The sequence below is a fragment of the Globicephala melas genome, chromosome 14, assembly GCF_963455315.2.
Source record: "Globicephala melas chromosome 14, mGloMel1.2, whole genome shotgun sequence".
In the NCBI taxonomy this organism is placed as follows: Eukaryota; Metazoa; Chordata; class Mammalia; order Artiodactyla; family Delphinidae; genus Globicephala; species Globicephala melas.
In genome coordinates this window covers 38,737,013-38,754,960 of record NC_083327.1, presented here as the reverse complement: position 1 = coordinate 38,754,960, position 17,948 = coordinate 38,737,013, and the positions used below count along the sequence as shown (strand labels likewise).

The 17,948-nt window shown below is 44.6% G+C and overlaps 1 protein-coding gene across 1 annotated transcript in view; it reads right to left on the bottom strand.

Moving 5' to 3' along the window:
• Positions 1-222: 222 nt before the first annotated feature.
• FOXO3 (forkhead box O3) overlaps positions 223-17,948 on the bottom strand; it is a 119,003-nt gene continuing 101,277 nt past the window's right edge. The window contains 1 exon segment of the mRNA XM_030882892.2: positions 223-4,522. The gene's annotated coding sequence lies outside the window, so the exon portion shown is untranslated.

Genomic DNA, 17,948 nt, shown 5'->3' with positions numbered 1-17,948 from the left:
ATACAGATTTTTTTTCCATTCATGCAGCTTTTTTTCTTAAAAAAAAAGTTAAACATGTGAAGCCAAAATGTACATTTTTTTAATATTAACTAATTTTTCTGGTCCTCCTTCACATCTGTTTACATTTTGCATGTACATAATGTACTAGGACAAGTGTATTGAGAGAAGATTGATTGCCAGGCAATGAGATAATTTTAGAGAAATAAGTGACCAGACATGTAGTTGTTTTTTTTTTTTTTTAAAGCAGCCGCACAAATATTTCTGGAGTGTGGCAGAGGCCTCGGAACCAATCATTCAACAAAGAAAAATACATACAAATAAAACTAAACAAGAGGAAAATATTTCATTCATTCGAACTGCATAAAATGTTACCCACTAAAGATCTAGATCAAATATAATACACAGTCACCCCTTGGTATCCGTGGGGGTTTGGTTGCAGGACCTCCACAGACACCAAAATCTGTGGATGCCCAAGTCCCTTATATAAAATGGTGTAGTACAGTCGGCCCTACGGATCCGTGGTTGGTTGAATCCGAGGATGCTGAGCCCGTGTGTGCGGAGGGCCGACTGTACTCTTCAGTTACTTGAGCATCTGCGTTAAGATCTTGTCTGACAGACATGATTTCACAAGGACTTCACTCTCCCCTCGCTGTGCCCTGCCGCCCCTGGTCTCCAGGAGAGGCTGGCTTTTTCATACCTCTTTGCCAGTGATTGTATTTCTACAAAATTTTTTGCTTTTCTTAATTAAAAAAGAATACATTATACCTAATCGTACAGTGTTCCCCAAATACACCGAGAAAGAAGAAATCAGAGTTTGGAGCTGTCAGGATTTTATTTCTGCTTTCAGAGAGAAAGGGTAACTTTTTAATTTCCCCTCACCAGCCCTTGGAATCAGCATGAAAAATGGGCCTGGGTGTTTGACTGCTTTCCTCTTGACGGCCTTTCCAAGAGATTCAAATATTCCTTATTCTTTAAGTGGGGTTCATTAGATAGACTCCCTACCATCTTTAACAATTTCAGAAGCCGCCTGAAATGACACCCTGAGACTGGGCATACCTGTCCTGACCAGTGAGCCAAGAGGTCTTCTCCTCAGGGTGGGGGAGCAACACACACAGGGCAAAACTCACCACCACACACACACACACACACACACACACACACACAGTCCACCATTACTACACGTGTGTGCACGCTCTTCCCGTTAACAGGAGAGACAAACTTCTGAAATTTAAAAAAATATGTTTCGGCAGTCATTACATTGCAGGGGATGCAATAAAGGATAAAGGAAATCGACCTCAGATTCATTCACAGTTAACGGGATACTCTGAACCTGGCGGTCAGGCCTCACTCACGCCAGGACAGTGAAGGCTTGTGATAAAGCTCTTTTCTAACTTTGGTAAAATGTATCTGGTTCTGGAGCCCTGAAGAGAACAACAGAACCCCGGAGTTCGGGTCATGTTTTCAACATTGTTACTCTTCTTTCTAAATTTCCCATCAAAAAGTGGAAGGCTCCCTAGCTTATTTAGAGGCTGAGTGTAGACTCCGAAAGTTCTTATCAGGACGCAAACATTACAACCGCCAGACTCCCGGAGACTACCAAGTATTCCACTGAGATACTCCAGGTCAGAAGACTTCCTGTGAGGGCCCCTGGCACTCAGAACTCCACATGGTGGCCATCGGTAGGCCCCTCCTGAAAGCAGGGTCTTCAAATACAAGAGGGAGAGGGCTTAGGTGGCACCTCTGCCCTGTCTGACTGCCTTCGGACTCAGTTAGCCTAAGGGATCCTGGCCTCTGGGTGGGCGGCCAAGGGTGAGAGTGGGCCTGCTGTGATCCTGGACAGGCTTAACTATCCCATTCTTGCCTGACGCTGGCGCTACACTTTGCCCTGATCTCAGCTGTCCGCGACACTCTACATGTAGATGCTGACTTACTTCAAAAAAAAAAAAAAAAGGAAAAGAAAAAAATTCCAAGCACGCCTCCCTCTCCGTTTTCCTGATCTGCTCTGTGGCTATCCTGCTCTCATACCTCTCTGTCCCTCCCTCAGCTGTTTTAGATTAAATTAGAATCCGGTTCTAGGACATTTTGTAAAACATTCTGCCTGAAATCTAACGAACATTGGGGGGAAAAAAAAAAGAATAAATGAGATGCCACATGTCTGAAAGGAATTCAACACTTTAAAAGTCAAAACACATTTGAGGGTTGTCTTTCTTACTCCCAAAGTATTTCCCACGGTGTATAAAACTGCAAAGGCAAGTAGCTATTTTGTTAGTTTTCTTGTTTCTTTGAGCTCAGGAGAGAAGTTCTCAGGGCCCTCGTGTTGGAAGCACTCGGATTCTCCCCTATATCCAACACCCCTCTGCCACTCCCCACCGTCCCTGAGCTGCTGCCACTGTCTCTGAACTATGTCTCCACCCAGGGGGCTGCACCACTTAGGGACCCAGAGAGGCAGTCCTCTCTTGCTGACACTTGACAGTTCTTGTGTACAGCAGACTACCAAAGAAATCAAGGAAGTGGCTAGCTTTATTACAAAAGAATACAGTAAGCAAAAGTCTGTCTCACTGACAAGCAGACCACGTGAATAGAATACATATTTTTAAAAATTATACGTACTTTCAAAATGAAGATTATAAACTTGTAGCAGTTTAGAAAAGGTGATATGCTACAGGTCTACTATAACCACAAATTGCACAACAATTTACAGATTCAGTAGGGGGCAGGGTGAAATCAACAGGGCCATCGCTCAAACATGACAGCCCAAGCGAGGCGGGAGAGACAAGTGGCAACACCAAATGGAACGTTCATTATGCTAGGAGCTGTTATCACCACCAATATCACCCCCAGAGGAATCAGGAAGCAAAGGTGCACAAAGGGGCCCCTGGTGGCTGGTGATGGGTGCAGGGGGTCGGGTGGCACGTCTGTGTTGGTGGAAGGGAATCAGTGCCCACTGCACGGTGCAAGCATCAGCGAGAACTCATGCAGGGAGGTCTGTGCTGAAATACTAGCCTGTATCCCTAACATCCATGCAGACTGTTCCATTTTTGTACTGTACATGATAAAATATATTTATACATTTCTATGCCTAATGCTTTTTATGCAACGAAAAGAGTCTTCATATATCACTTTGGAGAAGTATGCATATGCTGTGCTAATCAGAGCATCATTACACCAGTTTCATATGTACCAAAGGTGTTCTCAACTATTCTGCCTACCAAAGAGGGTAACTAATATACTCACACTTCTCAGGTTAAACAGAAAGCACCTATACAGCACCATAACTTTTTGAAAAGAAAAAAATGAAATCCATAGAAGCAGGAAAAGTGTGTGGGGGGAGGTCAAAACTGCCCTATCTTGTACTTCCATTGTGACACTTGTACAATTACAATCTAAGCTTATTTATATTAAAAAGAAATCAGTTTGTATGCTATTGCTTGTCACTCATACGCGTCTACTAGATCAGATTATACAGAGCAAGACTGAGAATCATCAAGGGTGCACACTTAGAAAAATAGTGACTCGGGTTTGTACTTTCCACACATTTCTCACTGCGGGCTTAATGTTCACCTGTAAGTTCACTTCTTCTGCAAAGAAAAACACGACTACTTTTTTTTTCTTTTCTTTTCTTTTCTCCTTAAAACTAAACCTGTTAGTGGCATTTGGCAATGAGCGGACAGCTGAGCTGATTTCTTCCTTGAAAAATTCTAACTTCTAACCAACATACCATCACTGTGGACTGTGTTAGCTGAGGATACTGACAGGAGACCACAGGCCCTACTGATCTGGTAACTGCAGACCAGGTGCCGGGGTCTCATCCCCCGACCACCCTGACTCAGAGCCAAGCACGTGGTTTGGTTCTGAGTCAGGTTTGCCGATGCGGGGCTCTGTCCTGGACCGGTGCACACAGAAAACACTTGTGCCACTGTTCAGTTTTTAGAAAAGGATAGTCTTCTACCAAACGAAAGAAGAAAGAAACCCCCCCTCTAGTTTACGTAATGTGTTAGTTTGGGGAGTTCTACGGGCTCGAATGCTTGTGACACCCAAAGCCAGCATAGCAGCTGGTACAACATTTTCCTTCTGTGTTTAAATTTGCCAGGGGAAGCATGATTAATATTTTAACATAAAAAGACTGCAAGTAAATGCATGTGAGAAACTCAAAGTCAAAGGAAAACAAACACAAAAACAACACTTAAAACATCCCATAAACCATCACGATATTAAAACACCACAGAATGGCCCGCGGGCTCACGGTGTGCTCTGAACAGGGTGGGTGGTGCTGGCAGGGTGCTGTCCTTCGCTGGCAGGTGGCTGTCACCCCGTACAAGGAAGGTTTTGCATACTTTATAGAGAGAGTTCTGTGCGAGGGTAAGTGCTTCACCCGGGGTAAGGGGCCGATAACAGTCTCTGCTGGGGTAGGAAACGGCAGGGGCTCACAAAGGTGTTAAGCTGTAAACGGTATCACTGTCCACTTGCTGAGAGCAGATTTGGCAAAGGGTTTCCTCTGTAGGTCTTGTGTCAGTTTGAGGGTCTAAAGGAGGAGAGAAGAAAACCAGAGACGGTTAAGGACATTCAAACAGCAGCAGTGGGTCCTCCAGGTCACGTCTCCTCAGCCTCCGGTCCCTCACCTGCCTCTGGGCCAGGGGTGCTGCAAGTCAAGCTGTTCTGCTGCACTAGCTTCAAAGGGCTGAAAACCTAAGGACAAAGCCCGGAGATCACTTACCTTATTTCCGTGCTTGATAACAAAACGCCCTCACGTTAAAAAGCCTCGAGGAAACGGGGCCATTCGCTTGTGGAGGTTAACAAAGCGAGGCAGATCGGGGTGCCTCAGCGGGCCCTTCCAAGTTAGGGAGGCCTGGGGTGCAGATGGGGTTTTACTCTAGATTTTTGGATTGAGGGGCTTCCTGGGACACGAGACTTACATGCTAAAACCAGGGGAGCTGGTCACCCCAAGCAGACCAGCTATGCTCTTCTGGTTCCCCCTCCCCCAGCTATGAGGACTAAGTGACCTTGCTTACCACCCTTCCCATTGACATCCCAACGTCAGGGGAGTGGAAATGGCCACTTTCCACAAAGGCTTCATCCGTCTGCACTGCTGGGTTGGGGTCATCTTGACTTCCCTCACTATAAAAGGAGAAGTAATCTCTAAGTGGGGTGTCCTAGGAATTTGCTTTTTATATTAAAAATCTGCAGAGGAAAAACAATTATATCACGCATACATATGGCCCAAAAAACCTCCCACAAAACATCCCTTTAAAAATTAACAACACTATTATTGTTGGTATTACTATTATGCACTCAGCCACCTTCAAACGGTAAATCCTCTCAAAGCATCTGAATTTACACAAATCTTATCAGATTTCTTGTGACTACTGAGCCCAGAAAAGTTAGAGAATTATATATATACACACACATAGTCATAGAGATGTAGCTAAAGGAACTGACATGACAGACCTCAAGACCTTTTGTTTATGGAGACAGTGTCAGCTGTCATGGTAGGAAAAAAATGGCTCTAGGCCAAGAAATGGAAAAGTGGTAGGGAAGCAACCTCAGGATCTTCTCACCAGATAAGGTGAACAAGTAATGAAAAATGCATCAATAAGCTCTCTCTCTCTCACACTCACACACACACACACGTTACGTACATCTGCTTCTCTCTCCTTTAAAAAAGATAGTATCTTAAATTCACCTGGAGGTTTCACAAGTGTACAATTCTGTTCTGTGGCTGGACTGTTTGGCAATCTTACCTCTCACCACCAATATTCAGAAAGACAGCAGGACTTGGTACTCGTAATATTATATACCTACGGTCATAATTACTCTTTTTTTTTTTTTTTTTTTTTTTTTTTGCGATACGTGGGCCTCCCACTGTTGTGGCCTCTCCCGTTGCGGAGCACAGGCTCCGGACGCGCAGGCTCAGCGGCCATGGCTCACGGGCCCAGCCGCTCCGCGGCATGTGGGATCCTCCCAGACCAGGGCACGAACCCGCGTCCCCTGCATCGGCAGGCGGACTCTCAACCACTGCGCCACCAGGGAAGCCCCCATAATTACTCTTGCTATAGCTCCAAACAGAAGAACTTAGGTTGTTTTATTAGAGGTAGAGACAGTAAAACAGGAAAAGGCCCCTTCTTCCCACCCCTTCCCCAAGTATTTCATTTCCCTGGCTGATGGCGTTTTTTGAAGGTATTCTTTGCTTTGTAATGATACTAGACAATATTGGCCTAGACTATAAAATAATGGCTTGTTGATTTCAGATGGAGAAAAGGTAATAAAACGATATCAGATCTCAGTACCTGTGAGGTATTTAACCTGCCAGAGCCAGTGCTATTCTAGCTACTCTACCTGGGACCCCTGAGGCATGAAGAAACAGGGGTGTAGACATGGTTCTTTGGGAGGGGATTTGGTTCTTTCCTTCACAGTAACACTTAATAAACCACAACCTAAGATCACCAGGCAATTAGTCATCAGGTGACTATGGTCCCCAAGTCCCGATCCTGACTTAACTGTAAGTGCCAAGAGAGAAGGTGTAAAGTATTACCTAATCCAGACCCCATCCCCCGGTTCCCTCTGGTGTTAATTATTCAGCCACAGAAAGCAGTGCATGCTGGGAAGGTGACACACTTCATTCTCCAAGTACAAAGGCAGGGCACGCAGCTTGCTCTAATGCTGGCGCCGGGTCAGCACAGGAGGGAAGAAGGCAGAGGGCACCTACAACCCCCAACGTGGCATCGTTCTAAGCAGAATAGGGCATCGGCCCTGAAACCAGGGGCAGGAGGCCAGAGCGGGCAGTCTAGAGCAACAACCATCACAGTCTCACCCAAAGGTCCAGAACCTTCAGGGAACTTCATCATTAAGAAGGGAATGCACTGATCGTCACTCTTTCCTTCTTTGCAGAATGGGCTTGGGGCCCCTTGTGGCACTACATCCTGGAGCTCCCCCGAGGCCTCACAGGAAACGGCCTGTGCCTGGCGGTTCAACTGGGAGACACCTGGCCCAGGTTTAGAAGTTTAAATTTGTCACAGAGGACAAACTGTTATTAACAGAGAAACCCCCGCTCCACAGGACAGAAAGGCAACTTGTTTCTCTGTGATAGAAGGCAAACAGTTTGTTTGTAAAATATCGTGAAAACAGAAAGGAAGTGCAATCACTCTTCTAAGAGGAACACCAGATTCACCATTCACTAGGAAGACCTTACGATCAAAAATCGTCACAAGGACAGCGGCCCCTCACCTGCCTTAGATTTTTAACCTCTTTGATGGCTCAGTGTTTGCACATGTTTATCTGACTCCATCAAGGACTGAAAAACTGGAGGGAGCACATTAATGGGATTTGTTTGGATACAAGTTCCCTGCTTCTGATTGGTGCTCTCACCACTCTGACATTCTTTCAAGTAAGAAGCTTAACTGTGAAGTTTACGTGTGTATGTTGATGCCCTTATGGGTCTAAAAACACATCAGATTAAGCAAAATTTTTGGAAGGAAAAAGAAGCCTACAGCTGATGGGAATTACAGCTATCACGTCACAGTTACTAGGCAATGGGCCAACTAACAATAAATAGGCGAACACCGTCCCGTCCCATCAGCGACTTTCACTAACACGGAGAAAAATCTCTTCCCTCTCTCTCCCTGCCTAACACTTAAGTTTGAAATCAGGCTGTTGATGCAGGGAAAATGAAATGGGGAAACCAAATTATCACCACTAACTCACATGATGTTCTAAGAAAGGGCAGCACCTCCAAGAAACTGTACACAAAACGTAACAACCCCCATCAACTTTAAACTGGGAATAAAACATAAATGTTCCTGCTGCTGTCCTCCCACAGCTCAACTCCACTGTGACAAATCTGGATTTCTCAGCAGTGTTTTCATCTTCCTGGCAGAGAGGAAAGGAATAAGACCCCCAATACCAAATATGACAAGGAAGGAAACAGAGCCACAGGGATGAAACTCTCCTATCTGCAAATCCATACAGGTTATCCACGGCTTTCCTAGCTAAAACGGAAAGATCTTCGGAGGAAAGTCTGCTTGAAACTCAACATTAAAGTGAAATATCACTTTCCTCACTCTTTAAACGTAGTTTAAGCCGAACTTGCAACCCCTGGGGCAAACTGGGAACTAAATATGGAACGTTTAGGATAGAAAAGGAAATGAATTGATATTCACTTGATCTGACAGGGAAACTTCATGTGTTCAGAGAACAGGTGTGGGTTTCAGAGTATGAATGTTTCTACCCGAGTAGAGGGAAAAGAAATGCCTGCCTGCCACCATCTTAATTTGGTTAATTTTTCAAAATCTTCTGGGTTGGAACGGGCGATAACAAGGACTTAGGGAAGTGCATGAAAACCAACCTGGGGTTCAGGGACTGCAGGGGCCTTGCTGATTAAAATGCAGCCTTCTGCCTGCAAGGCTGGCCCAACAGAGCCATCCTCCAAGACAGCCCAAGAAGGGGAATTAGGAGGTGCAGCTCTATAAAAATCCATTTTAGCAAATGCTGTCAACTTGCCATTTTAGAAGCTGAATAGTTTACGAGGGGAAAGAAAACAGGTATGGAAATTCTGGCCAAATTTGTACACAGCTGAGGAGCCTCCCTGAAGGAAAATCACGTTTCTAGGAAGGGCAGCTCACAGGCTTTCTAAGGGGCAAGTAAGTACTTATGGAGAACGTGGGATGTTACAGGGAAGCTTTAAATAAACTTTTCATGGCAAAGGTGACACTCAGGAAGATACTGGAAAGACACTCAGCTAGACTTTTTTTTTTTTTTTAAAGCTTAGTTTGTGTAAAAGCGTGACCTGTGTAAGCACTGCTTGCAGCTGCCTCCTCCTGTAATTCCTGGGCTTCTCAAGGTGGCAGCTGAAGCCTGTCCGCGAAGGCTGGCGACAGGCCACTGAAGAGCTGTCGCCTCCAGGACGCTTCAGGACCTGGATCTGGTGTGGACTGCCCTTCCAGCCAGCCTGTGTGCTGTGCTGATAAACACAGGAAGAGGAGAGAAGCTGCCACCCTAGCACTTCACAGCTGAGGGACACAGAGCAGGAGTGACCTGCACAGAGACGCAGACCTTCTGCTGCTCAGACTGTAGGGATTAATGATGATTAATACAAATTTAAGAAAGTCCTGTCTCTGTCTTTACTTTGGGGCAGAGATTATGGTGACCAATATTCTTTGTGCATCCGGGGTCAAATATGGTGACTGCAATAGCAGAAACATGATACTTGTTAATTTACTGTCAAGAGCAAAGTCGCAGAGATTTCCGATTTTCTTAAGATTCTTAGATATTCAAACCACACAGCACAACTTGCAAAGTTCTGGATTACAATCTTTTAAAGAACTGTTTTTAAGGCCAAAGACCTTAAGGGGCTTTTGGATCCTTTCTGGATGCATGGTTACTTAGCCTTAATTATAATACTCCAAAACCCTGGCTGGCAGAGTCCTGGGGGTCTGGCTCCGCTGTCCTTAACACGCTTTAACACCCACTCCTGCTTATCCGATGGGTCAGGTTCAGTGCCTTTGCCTGGTTTGCTCTCCCCATCCAAACATCCAGATGGCTCTTCCAGCCCCACCGGCCCCAGGCCGTCCTCTGCTAAACTCCTAAGCCACTTACCTGGCACCTCATCACATAGTGCCCAGAATGGTTACTTTCTCATACACATTGAAGTCCCAATATATTGAGGGCAGAGCAAAGCCTTCAAATCAAACCAAACACTTACGGAGCATCTACAATTTCAAGAGCGCTGTCTTAGACATGGTATTTACCCACAAGAAGTGCACATTCCAGCAGGGACACATTTTCTTGATGTCCCAAGTAGCCTGGAAAGTTGAAACAGAGGAGAGGCACACAATAAATGTTGGCTGAGTAAATGAACGAGCCAACTCCTGGAACAGCCCTCTCTTCCTCTCTGCCAATTCAAATGCTTAACACCCTTTTAAGCCTTACAGCTTCCACAAAGCATTTTAAACAGACTCGCATTTGCTAAGAGTTAATCTCATTTGAATCCAAGCAGTACCTACTGCTTATGGGACAAGACCTAGAATTTTAATGATCCCCTTTCGGGAGGAGGATGGCTTCTGATGAAGTTTCTATTCAGAAGAATATGAGAAAAAACTCATACTTCTTATAAGATGAAACCTCCTAAGGACCAATACAAGGCACAGTTTTAACATCCATATTATTTTATTTTTAAAATAAAATTTTAAATAGGATTTAATAAAGAATTTACCTTCTGCCATCCTACCAAACCCATTCTTTATTACCAGCCCCCCGAATTAAGAGTCACGCTACTCTCTCAAATTGCTGTCACTGCTAAAGTGATTCACCATTTAGAAACACAAGGGAAATACTTAGAGGAAATAAGTATTTCCAGGAGGAAATACTTAGAGCCATAAACCATGACCTGAATATCACAATGTTTATGTTTACTGGGTGTGGCCCCATCCTGCATGACTCCTCACTGCATCTACTGGCTAGAGGAGGTATGGGGACAATTGGGAGTGTGCAGCTACCCCTTTGGGCTGGGATGCCCTACCTCCCTTGGGACTGAGTGCAAGTGTGGCCGTAATGCTCCAGCCCGTCTAAGGGTCCAGCTACCAAGCACAAAAGAGGGAGGTCTCCAAAGTCTTCTTTTTCCTGCTTTAGATATGCAGGGTTTTGAAGACAATCTAAATTTTCCAAAAGTGATTCTGAAATCGAAAACACAAAATCAGCTATTTTAGTTCCACAAAGTCCAAACCACTCATCCACCTGTGAGGTATGACCAGGACATGCAGGTAACACAGATGGCAGCCAAGAGGCAGCAACCACACCAGTGCAACAGAGGAAGGAAACCAAGAAGGAACAGAAAGGAGGGTCTCAGGGTAGCTCCAAGATCGACAGAGACAGAGGCCCGTCTGTCCTGAGAGCGGCAGGCCGGTGGGAGTGCAGACCCAGGAGTGAGGTGGACCCACACGGTCGGTGGCCCTCCTCTCCCTGCTCAGCCTGACCAGCACCTGGCGGTACGTGCTGGGAGCTCCCCACTTCGGCTCTCCACCCCCCACCCCGACCTCAGCCAGCAGGACAACCTGAGTTGACCGGGGCTGGGCAGCGAGTGCATTCAGGCGGTAGGGACACTACCAACTAAGGGATACCTTCTAACAGCTCCATCAGTCAACACGTATTTTCTGATTACTTATGTTGGGCTCTATTGCTTTCCAATCATTTCTGACGACACAAGTGATCAATGGAAGTTCCAATTAATTACAGTGGCATGTACACCAATAGAAGCCCAGTGGAAATTAATTTATAAATTCAACCTCAGAACTTCCGGCCTCTTCTTGGCCATTAATTTCCACTAAGGAGTCAAACTGAACACTCCACACAGACATGAATACTTAAAACAAAAAAATCTTATGGTCCGGATGTCTTTCAACAGAGAGAAAGACAGAGGAGAGAGGAAAGGGGAGGGGAAGGGGGAGAAGGAGGGAGGGAGACAGAGAGAGAGAACATACTGATATGCAAACCGTCAATCAAACCAGGACTGGCAGTTAAAGTTTTATCCTTAGAAACACTGGAATTATGCTCTGAGGGCTTCATGACTAAGTAATTCTCATCCTTTAATAAATGAATGTCATAGACTTTAGCAAAAAAAGAGGTTATTAAAAAACAGGAAAGTCTAGAATTACAGAGTAAGGTTCACATCTGTTATCGGGAACAGAAACAAAACAAAACACCTGCAACCAAGTGGGCAGTAGCTCTTCTGGGTGGTATGTTTCACCTCCAGGCTTGGTCTCGCTTCTCTGGGAGGAAAGCTCCTGGAGAAGAACAGCCCAGTTTCTCTGGGTTTTCACTGAACTTAGTTGGCAGATCTTAAAGATACAGTGACCATATTTTCTGAACCCCAAATTGTGTCACGTTAGCCAGTGACGGCGGGGGTGGGGGCAGTAAACCACCAGCTCTTGGGGAGGTGGGGTCCATGGCCAGACCACTGCCAGCATCCTGCCATTCGCTGTGTGGCAAACTTTCTGCTCCCAAGAAGTCCTAGGAGAACTGGAGCAGCTTTTTATTTCTCTGTGTGGCCACGGTGGCCTGGCAGTGGAGAGGGAAGATCAGATTTCCAGGCTCCCTCCCAACAGGAAGAGGCTCCACGCTGAGGAAGCAGAAACGGGGCAGGGCGAGGCTCCCCCCTCAGCACAGAGTGGATATGACAGCCTCCCTAAGGAAAGAAAGCGGAGACCAGACAGCTAGGATTTCTCAGGCAATCCTTTAAAGATATTAATGGAACACCCTGGGTACCATATATGAACCTCCCCAATCCGCCTGTGGCAGAAGGTCCTTTTTATTAGTGAAAATATAGCCCCTGTCCTGGGTATCCCTAAATTGGCAGGCAGGACTTCTAGGGGACATCAAAGGTTTCACACAACAGGCAATTGCTATACCTTTGTAATGAAAAGAAACCTAACTGATTCTAGTTTATTGAGGAAAGTAATTGCTCTTTGTGCCAACAATGTTAAGACTGGCTTGGTGCTTTCCTTAATTCTGCATTAACCTCTGGAACCATTTTAAGTAACAATAAACATTAAGTAACTTTTTAAAAAGTTGACAAAGGACATTAGGTCATATCAGAGATAGTCCTTACAAGAGCTCTGTGGGGTAGGTTTTCATTTTAGCCCCATTTTACAGACAAGCAAACTGAGACTCGGAGAAATGGAGTGGCTTGACTCAATGACACACAGCCATAAAAATGGCAGCCTTCTGCTACAGATTCATAGGTCCTCTGCTGTACCACAAAGACATTACTTAACTTGGGGTGGGCTGCAGGGGAGGCTTTTTAAATCCACATCTCCCCTCGGAGCAGAGCCCCAGGGACAGTGATCTTGGAGTGGGTGGCTGGCTCACATTCAACTGTGATGATGAACCAGTTCTAGAAATCAAACATAAAAGCAAGTCTCCTGCAGGGCTTTTAACATGAACCAGCATCTGGATTTAGTCTGAACTCTGCCCTATCAGCATGGAGCCTATGTTTTTATCCCCCAAAGACAGGTGGAACAGACCACGTGATAACGGAACAGAACATCTGAAAAAGCAGGGTTGTCCCAGAAAACCAAGCATGCAAGGTTGCCACTGCCCCATGGGTCCTTTGCTCCACCCCTGCATGGAAAGCAGTCTTTTCCCCTGGGACAATGGCCACCACCACCACCACCACATCCCCAGCCAGGCCATGCACACCTTGAGGGTGAGACCCTATTTTATCTTCCTCTATCCCCTGTGCCCAGCACACTGCACGTACTCAATAAACACATTTTGTTTAATAAATTCAGACTTTTCCTGAGCACTTCTACCAACGTGGGACCTACCATTTTGCCAGGCAGCTAGCTCATCCAAGAGTAGAACCCACCCTGTGGCTGAGAAAGGCTTGATGTATGACAAGGTCGTACAAAAAGCTCCAGTAAGAATCAAGAGGAAAAAGGGCAAAGAATCCCTAGTTCTTAAGAGGTTGCTGACCTCTTTCAGGATTTCTTTAGGGAGTTCCTTAGGACACTGGTCCTATGGTTTCCGGGAGAAGAAGGATTTGATTCGAGATGTCAGATAAACTTAGGAGACACTGCAATCCGATCCTAGAAGGTTCATAACATACGTTAACTTCTAAGGCTCTGAGAAGTCCTGCAGGAAACAACCCTATTTAACTTTATTTAACATGGCGTTCCTCAGACATTTGACCACAGAATCTATTTTCCACTTAATACCCATGAATATCCTGAGGATTGAGTATTCTGTGAAATACTTTGAGAAACACCGACCCACGGGACCGCTAAATATCTGAAGTGCCTGTCACTAGTTCACAATACAAAATTTTACTTCATTTTAGATTTTAAAATTTTAAACTTCAAAATAATTTGGAGGATGGGGGAAAGCAGTATTTTCAAATTAAATGAACATACCAACAAAACCAGGGTGAAGTCTCTTGCAAGGTGGGGAATCTCCATCTTGGAATGAAAATCCAGCATTAAGACACGTGTCTCCAAGTTGGGAAGAGAAAGCAGTGAACAAACATCCTTCTACCTGCCCCAGGGCCATGGGGGACCTCTGACAGGCCAACCTCTCTGGCCATGGCACAGGGGCAGGTCCCAACAAGCCCCCTTCTCCCATCTCTATACAGAAAGGTATGCCTATGAGAAGCAGGCCCCTGGGGGAAGACTCTACTTACAGAAAACATTATTTATAAGATGAATATTGAGCATTATGAACACTCTGAAAAGAAGCATTTAACGGGAGCTTAAAGTGTACATGAAGTTCCAGTAGTAATTCTGGTGATTTTCATTCCACTTATTTATGTTCCACACAAGCTCTGTGGCCAAAAGAGACCTGCCAGAAAGCCATCTATAAATGCTACTGCATGAAGAGCAGCAGTCACTCAGGCTCTGTCCCCATGCTTAGCAGGCTGGCCAGTGGTGAGCAAAGGCGCATTAAAAACCCGACAGACCCAGGAAGAGCAGCCTTAGTGCTGGACGTCACTGCTTTCCAGGGAAACGGGTAGTACGTAAGGAGTGTACCAGCCTCTGCACAGAAAACGTCTTTTCAGGGCTCTTGTCAATTTTCTTTCACTGTTGTCAACACTAGGAACATCCAGACAGCCATTCTCTCCATGAATGACAGTTCAGACTTTGGGTTTTTTAAAAAGTAAGAATAAAGATCCCTGCAGGTACAGAATTCTTGAGGCTAGCACACTATAACCAAAGACTAGACAACAGTTCACAAGTGCAAGTAACAGAGTACGTTCTCCACGCAGTACGTACTGCACGTTATATTCCCTAATGGAAATATCTATCAGTACATCAAGAAAAAACATCACATGAGTAGCCTATGATATTGTCTGTATTTGGTTAGAATCAGTCCTATCCCCCAACATGAATATTTAAAGACATAATGGAATCACAGCATTTAAACATCAGTCCAACAAGTATCAAAGATTTGTTACTTTTGGGAAGTAGCCTAAATTTAAATTCTCAACGGCTTCCAACACCAGGACCTGCTGTTGCCACACTAGTATACCACTGTTCCTTTACAGTTCCATATCATCGCATATCCCTTACGGTGGCAATTTCACAGACAGAATGTTAGGTTTCAGGTTTAAAAGTATACATACTATGCACCCTTAAAATTCTATGACTTTGCTAAAAAATACAACAACTAGTGAATATAATAAAAAAGAAGCAGACTCACAGCTAGCGGTTACCAGTGGGGAGAAGGAAGAGGGGAAGGGCCAGATGGAGGTAGGGCATTGAGAGTTACAAACTATTAGGTATAAAATAAGCTACAAGGATATGTTGAACAACACAGGGAATAAAGCCAGTATTTTATAATAACTATAAGTGGAGTATAACCTTTAAAAACTGTGAATCACTATATTGTATGGCAACTACAATTCAATTTAAAAAACTAAATAAATCTTATTGGTTAAACAAACAAAAAAACCCAAAAACAAACAAAAAAAACAACTCTACGATTCTGTCCTCTTTTGACAGATGAGAAACCTACTATTCTAAGAGATTCATCAGTGACATGGCCAGTGGCACAGACAGGAAGAGAACTACCTCTCTCCTCTCCACCTGGAGTTTTCCTAGTTAGTATTTTCCAATCCTTATCATAAAGTTGTTTAAAACGCAACTAAGTATGGGGCTTCTCCCTAATGGGGTCTCCAAATGCCAAAAGATGAAGATGAACGAAAAAGCATGTGAACTTAGGCACCTTCTGACATCAAAACTACAGTGAAACTGACGTTGCTTTCCTGCAAGAACAGACACATGTCAATCTCAGGAGGGCTTACCGGAGGCACAGCCCTGAAACCACCACACTTGCTCACAGCCATGCCTGCTGCCAATCTGTACACATGCACACCAAGCTTCCCCAGTGCCTGAGAGAAGCAAGTGCCCGTCATACCCCAGTAGCTGGCACTCACAAAGAGGTACAATTATTCTTTCCTTTTCCAGATAGACCTGTAGGTCAAAGGATTTCACACGTGATCTATAAAATGAATGACATGTGTGAAACACCCACCCCTCCAGAGAAGCATCTCACCACAGCTCTCCAGCAAGACTGTCTGTCAACTGGACAGAACTGCTCCGGCGCCCACTCGGGGTCACATGACCTTCAGTTAGCAAGGCAGGAAGTGAGTCTAGAGAATACCACAACTACTGGCTTGAAAAAAAAAAAAAAGTCAAACCAAGAAAGTCATTATAGAACAAATCTTGGGAAGCTGAGGTGCTTAATTTGGGAGAAGTGAATTCTGAGACTGTGACCCAAGTCCTGTTTTGTGAATTCAGGAGAATCTTCAATAGAGCGATAGCCACAAGTTTACTGTAAAAGTAAGAATATACATTAGGCCACACATGCTCCTGGCTATATAGTGGAGCAATTTATTCCAAAGCAAAATGGAAATCCTAGAGCCAGAAACCAGACTCCCTCAAAGCCCTTCACAGTCTTCAGGATGTTTCTTTCTCTTGCTCTGGTCATACTGAGCTGGTTTACTTTCAGGAAAATTTGGTGACTTTTCATATTTTTTACTCAAGAAATATCTCCTCAAAAACACTTCACCCAAAATATTTTGAGAAAAAGGTGACTAAATGACCCTAATATTCCAAAAGGGTATAATAATAAAATGCATACTCTTAAAAGTAGTTACTTATTATCAAAATAATAATTCACTAAATATATTTTTTTAAACATAAGTATTTAAATCTCCCTTAAAAAATATATATATTTTTTTTGCGGTACGCGGGCCTCTCACTGTTGCGGCCTCTCCCATTGCGGAGCGCAGGTTCCGGACGCGCAGGCTCAGCGGCCATGGCTCGCGGGCCCAGCCGCTCCGCGGCATGTGGGATCTTCCTGGACCGGGGCACGAACCCGTGTCCCCTGCATCGGACTCTCAACCACTGCGCCACCAGGGAAGCCCTCCCTTAAAATATTTTTATACCACCTTTTAGAATTACACACACACACACAAGAAAAGTCTGCTACTGAATTAAAAGGAAAACCTACACTTGAAAAATAAGACAAAAATTGATGGCACATTTTCTTCTCAATGAACTAGAAAGTGGATTCCTTACAACCAAACCAAAATTAAAACTTACTGTGTCTTCAGAAGCCACAATCATATTCCTCTTCTTAAAGGAAGACAAACTGTTCTTCTAAAAGCCAAATATCTAAATTTCTCAAGGCAAGTCTCCACCAGTCCGAGTTCTGGCAGTACGGAAGTGTGTCACCCTTCTTAGCTTCTGCTGCAGTCTTTTTACCGTCTCAAGGGCTATTAAATGACTCGAAACAGATGTCTGAGTGCCATTAGGGACCTGCTTCTGCCTGGGAAAGCGGAGAAGCTGAGCATCACAACACTCTCGACATTCCACTTTCGACAACTACCCATGAACGGGATGAGCTCATCACAGGAGACCCTTATAATTCCTTCACCAGGGCAGAGGGTTAAACAAGGCTCAGCTTTTTATGGCTTTGAATCCCATTTCTCTTTCACACCACTTAATAAAGAAGAGTGTAAGTAGCTTGCTGATATTAAAAAAAAAAAAAAAAAAGGAACTGGGGCATAAAAAGAGCCCCTGAACATGGGAGGGTCTGGGGGTACAAATGTGTTATAGCAGAAGACCCCAGTGCTCATCTTACTACTTGAAGATTGAGAGTTCTGGGGCAAGCTTGTATGTTACCTACTGATTCTGGCTCCGGTTCAGAGCACTTCTCATTTTTACCATCTAGAGATAATTAGGAAGAACGATTATGGTTCAAGCCATTCCAGAAATAGGGATTCTGGGTCCAGCTGTGTGACCCTGGGCAGACCACTTAACCTCTCTGGGCTCCCTGCTTACTCATGTGTCAGTCGGTATGTGTACCTAATAACACCGCACATACTTCAGCCCACTGCAGTTTTACAAAGCACGTTCACACACTTCAGTGCATTTGATTCTTGCAATAACCCTGTGGAGTAA